Genomic DNA, 6,000 nt, shown 5'->3' on the forward strand with positions numbered 1-6,000 from the left:
TTAGAGTGATCAATGAGTGGAACAGGCTGCCACGAGAAGTGGTGAGTTCTCCTTCAATGGAAGTCTTCAAACAGAGGCTGGACAGACATCTGACTGGGATGATTTAGCGAATCCTGCTTTGAGCAGGGGGTTGGACCAGATGGCCCAGGAGGTCCCTTCCAACTCTACGATTCTATGATTCTATGACAAGAGTGAGGGCCTGTTCCCAGGAGCTACAGTCTGAGGAAAGGGCTAAAAAGCGTTCACTAGACCCCTGTACAGCTGTATAATGAGGCCCAGGCTTTATAGTGAAGGGACAGGAGTGAGGGCCTGTGCCCAGGAGCTACAGTCTGAGGAAAGGGCTAAAAAGCCTTCACTAGACCCCTGTACAGCTGTATAATGAGGCCCAGGCTTTATAGTGAAGGGACAGGAGTGAGGGCCTGTTCCCAGGAGCTACAGTCTGAGGAAAGTGCTAAAAAGCCTTCACTAGACCCCTGTACAGCTATATAATGAGGCCCAGGCTTTATAGTGAAGGGACAGGAGTGAGAGCCTGTGCCCAGGAGTTACAGTCTGAGGAAAGGGCTAAAAAGCCTTCACTAGACCCCTGTACAGCTGTATAATGAGGCCCAGGCTTTATAGTGAAGGGACAGGAGTGAGGGCCTGTGCTCAGGAGCTACAGTCTGAGGAAAGGGCTAAAAAGCCTTCTCTAGACCCCTGTACAGCTGTATAATGAGGCTCAGGCTTTATAGTGAAGGGACAGGAGTGAGAGCCTGTGCCCAGGAGCTACAGACTGAGGAAAGGGTTAAAAAGCCTTCACTAGACCCCTGTACAGCTGTATAATGAGGCCCAGGCTTTATAGTGAAGGGACGGGAGTGAGGGCCTGTTCCCAGGAGCTACAGTCTGAGTAAAGGTTTAAAAAGCCTTCACTAGACCCCTGTACAGCTGTATAATGAGGCCCAGGCTTTATAGTGAAGGGACAGGAGTGAGGGCCTGTTCCCAGGAGCTACAGTCTGAGGAAAGGGTTAAAAAGCCTTCACTAGACCCCTGTACAGCTGTATAATGAGGCCCAGGCTTTATAGTGAAGGGACAGGAGTGAGGGCCTGTGCCCAGGAGCTACAGTCTGAGGAAAGGGCTAAAAGCCTTCACTAGACCCCTGTACAGCTGTATAATGAGGCCCAGGCTTTATAGTGAAGGGACAGGAGTGAGGGCCTGTGCTCAGGAGCTACAGTCTGAGGAAAGGGTCAAAAAGCCTTCCCTAGACCCCTGTACAGCTTTATAATGAGGCCCAGGCTTTATAGTGAAGGGACAGGAGTGAGGGCCTGTGCCCAGGAGCTACAGTCTGAGGAAAGGGCTAAAAAGCCTTCACTAGTCCCCTGTACAGCTGTATAATGAGGCCCAGGTTTTATAGTGAAGGGACAGGAGGGAGAAAAGTGGGGAAAGGAGCCAGAAGAGCTGGACTGCCCATCACTAACCTGCAGAGCCGCACTCCACATATATGGCTGCTCTGTGCACAGGACCTGTGATGAGGTCACAGGAGGGGAGGAGTCAGGGGTCACATGATCTCCAGAGTGAAGACGCTCCATGGAGCCTTCTCCTCAGTCAGTGACATTCCCGCCATTATTCGCCCCTCACTACTGGCACAATTACCCCGCGCCGCCTCCTCTACACAGTGTTATGTGTGGAATGTAACGTGTGATTTCTCTGGAGGGAAATAGACCCCACACATGAGGGAATTCTCACCAGTTACCGGCCGTCTACTATATGGCGGCATATGATTGTGCTATCGACTCCACACCAGGAGCTAAAATGCCCAAATCTCGGTTATTTCCCCCCTTCCAGAGTCCGGCTGAGGCCGGGGTCACACTTGGGAGAAACTCGCCCGAGTCTCGCTCCTCAGTGCCCTTGTGGATTATCCTCTGTAGGGGAAACGACACCGGCTGTCAGGGACAGGGGGCCACAACATAAATCCAATATTCATTGTAAGAAAACCCAACCTGATGCCGCCATTCGGGGTAACCAATGCTCCGGCAGTCTGTGACAATGTCAGTAATTATACTTTTCCTCACTGATTGGTAGATTTGTGGTAATTTTCCTGGATGATATAGTGAGTTACTCGCGTCCTCTGGAGGAGCATGCTGAGCATGTCAGACAGGTTCTCCAGGTTCTACGTGACAACTATGTATTTGGTAACCTGGAGAAATGACAATTTGTGGTCCAGCAGGTCCAGTTCTCAGGACATTTGGCTTCTGCATTGGGGTCTCAGATGGACCCCGTTACGGTCCCAGCAGTCCCTTCATTGGTTTTAGCCAAGTAACCTGAAAGTGTTACAGAGATTTCTTGTAGTCGAGATACTGAGGAACAAACAAGCGAAAAATAGGGTCTTACCTGATAACCAGATATAATGAGAGTAGGGGAATATTACACTCACCTGATGGAGTGGCGCCTTTACACCATGCTCAATGCATAAATCAGCTGCTGCAGGACCCGGGGCCAAAGACCGAGCAGGAGAGCTGATCCGGGTATAATGTGTCTGTACCGCGCTGCTGATGAAGATGATCAGAGATGGAGATTTTCATTAAAAACATTTATTCAAATAGGTTTTCAAAGTCAACGCGTTTCACAGTCACGCAGGACGTCTTCCTCAGGAAGAAACCTGAGAGCGGATAAACATGTCAAGCCTGGAACGTTTTATATGCAGTCTTTATAATATTAATAATAATAATCTTTTTATTTATATAGCGCCAACATATTCCGCAGCGCTTTACAGTTTGCACACATTATCATCGCTGTCCCCGATGGGGCTCACAATCTAAATTCCCTATCAGTATGTCTTTAGAATGAAAAAAAGCCAACAAAGCACAAGATGTCAAAGTTCATGAGAAAGTCCGTCACACACAGATAAATTATAGATCATGAAAACAGAACACACTTACATACAATAATTATATTATAAAGTGCCTATGAATGAAGTGAGGTCACCTAAAAGAATGAATAAGAATATACTGTATCTTTCGGACTATAAGCCGCACCGGACCATAAGACGCACCCCAAATATTCAGAAGGAAAATAGGGAAAAAGTTAATGTGTCAAATGGGGGTCTGTCCCACAGTCTGAATTCAGTAAACCCGGGGGGGGGTCGGCAGCGCTGGTGGAGCCGGGTCACAGGAGGTGTTCGGTGATCCAGCGATGATCTGACTTATCCCAGGCTGGTGCAGCAGGAGCCTCTGTAACATCTGTAATCTCACTGAGGCCATTTGGAGTAAGGGGGTTTAGTTTATAGATCCAGAAGATTTCTTCCCGATGTAGTTGTCCAATGCGATTCTGACCCTGTGGGGGAATCTCCTCTGTGGGGAATATTCTCAGTTGTGTAGAATCTTTCTTGTGTTTGATGGTGCAGTGACGTGAAAGCCCATGTTGGAGAAAACCCTATGGAGTATTGGAGTGGTGTGAGTTCAGCCTTTTGAGGAGGGGTTGGGTCGTCCTTCCCACATATAATTTCTGGTATGAGCATATAATCACGTGTGTAACATAACTGGTGGAACATGACATGGGAGTTTTGATCCGGAAAATTTCACCAGTAGAAATAAGGGTGAATTCAGAGAGACCATGGCAGATCGAGTCACAACAGAGGCAAGTTTTCAGATTGCATGTAATGAGTTTGTTCGGGAGACAGGCGACTTTTAGCAAATCTTCCTTCTTCTCTTTTATGTTTCTTGGTGCTAGGACATTGTTCAATGATGGAGGTCTTCAAAATGTCAAAAAGGGATTGCTGGGTAATGTTTTTCCCACTCCAGCTGTCTGACAGGCTCATGATGCTCCTGCAGAGGACGTGAGTAACTCAATATATCATCCAGGTAAACTACCGCAAATCTACCCATCGGGGAGAAAAAAAATGACATTTTCAAAGACTGCCGGAGCATTGTTTAATCTGAATGGCATCACCAAATTTTCAGTATGCCCCTCCGGTGTATTGAATGCGGCCTTCCATTCATCACCATTGCGTATACGTATAAGAGTAATCATAAGGAATTGAAAGAATTGTCACCCAGATCCTTCTTGCAATTTTATTCCATGGTGAAACGAGACATCAAACCATATTAGAGTGCGGCGTGCAGGTAGCAGGTAGCTATACAGATGAGAGAGCCTGACGGACTGCGGCCGTTTCGCACTTGCTTAGCGCTTCTATCGGTCCATGCTTGTCAGGGGGTTACACCACTTCCTTATAACAAGGGTTAGGGAATGGTTAACTGAGAAGTGCAAAACATTTACAGTGAGTACAGTGAGATGATTGATATAAAAAATTAAAAGAAATATAACATATATCATAGCCACACAGACATATTCAATGTATCATTGAGGCCAAGGGGAACTTGTGCATCACAATCCACCATCCATGCTGCTTCTCTTGTTAGTAGTAATCTATTCTGGTCACCGCCTTGTACAGGATAATCAGCGGGCTCAGTTCCTGCAGATCTCAGCACATTGGGGTCCGCATTATGGACCTCTCTTATATCATTAATGTCACAGATCCTTTTCCTGTGTGACTGAATGGAAATGTTCTCTGAGCCTGATGTGCCGCGGTCTAATAGTCTGGGCAATATAAGAATCGTCCTGGGCAGTATATGACATAAAGCACTTGCTTTGTGCGGCCTCTGTTAGTATGTTCCAGGTGCGCATTATTAGAATGGAGGGACATATTGGTGGCTGTAGGTTTTTATAGGTGCTGGTTATTATTCTACCATCCACTATTTTATTATTCACATCTGAGAAATCTAAGTTATTCTCTCCAAATTGTGAATAAATCTCGTATTAACCTTATTCTCCTCGTTCAAATATTTAATGAAATCATTAACCCCTTTCTGTCCCAGCCCACACCTGAAACACATCATCCACGTACCGGTGGTCTGCACGGAGGTGTCAGGTGGGGTTTACACTATAAATATATTTATTTTCAAAGTCTGGCAAGAACAAATTAGTGAAACTGCAGCATCTGGCGCCCCCATCGCTGTCCCCGTCATCTGGGTGGACCAGCTGCCCCCAAAAGAGAAGGCCTTATGGGACAATATAACATTCAGGCTTTCCGGGATGAATCCAATATACAGTCATATGTTAAAGTTTGGGCACCCCTATTAATGTTAACCTTTTTTCTTTATAACAATTTTGGGTTTTGCAACAGCTATTTCAGTTTCATATATCTAATAACTGATGGACTCAGTTATATTTCTGGATTCAAATGAGGTTTATTGTACTAACAGAAAATGTGCAATCTGCATTTAAACAAAATTTGACCGGTGCAAAAGTATGGGCACCCTTATCATTTTCTTGATTTGAACTCTCCTAACTACTTTTTACTGACTTCCTGAAGCACTAAATTGGTTTTGTAACCTCATTGAGCTTCGAACTTCATAGCCAGGTGTATCAAATCATGAGAAAAGGTATTTAAGGTGGCCACTTGCAAGTAGTTCTCCTCTTTGATTCTCCTATGAAGAGTGGCATCATGGGCTCCTCAAAACAACTCTCAAATGATCTGAAAACAAAGATTATTCAACATAGCTTTTCAGGGGAAGGATAAAAAAAGTTGTCTCAGAGATTTAACCAGTCAGTTTCCACTGTGAGGAACATAGTAAGGAAATGGAAGAACACAGGTACAGTTCTTGTTAAGCCCAGAAGTGGCAGGCCAAGAAAAATATCAGAAAGGCAGAGAAGAAGAATGGTGAGAACAGTCACGGACAATCCACAGACCACCTCCAAAGACCTGCAGCATCATCTTGCTGCAGATGGTGTCACTGTGCATCGGTCAACAATACAGCGCACTTTGCACAAGGAGAAGCTGTATGGGAGAGTGATGCGAAAGAAGCCGTTTCTGCAAGCACGCCACAAACAGAGTCGCCTGAGGTATGCAAAAGCACATTTGGACAAGCCAGTTACATTTTGGAAGAAGGTCCTGTGGACTGATGAAACAAAGATTGAGTTGTTTTTTTCATACAAAAAGGCGTTATGCATGGAGGCTAAAAAACACAG

At 45.6% G+C, this 6,000-nt stretch overlaps 1 pseudogene; it reads right to left on the reverse strand.

The window, feature by feature from the left end:
- LOC141047146 (uncharacterized) overlaps positions 1-2,564 on the reverse strand; it is a 72,410-nt pseudogene extending 69,846 nt beyond the window's left edge.
- Positions 2,565-6,000: the final 3,436 nt, after the last annotated feature.

Source organism: Dendrobates tinctorius, unplaced genomic scaffold (assembly GCF_039654945.1).
Source record: "Dendrobates tinctorius isolate UK_male_01 unplaced genomic scaffold, ASM3965494v1 ptg000126l, whole genome shotgun sequence".
Lineage (NCBI taxonomy): Eukaryota > Metazoa > Chordata > Amphibia > Anura > Dendrobatidae > Dendrobates > Dendrobates tinctorius.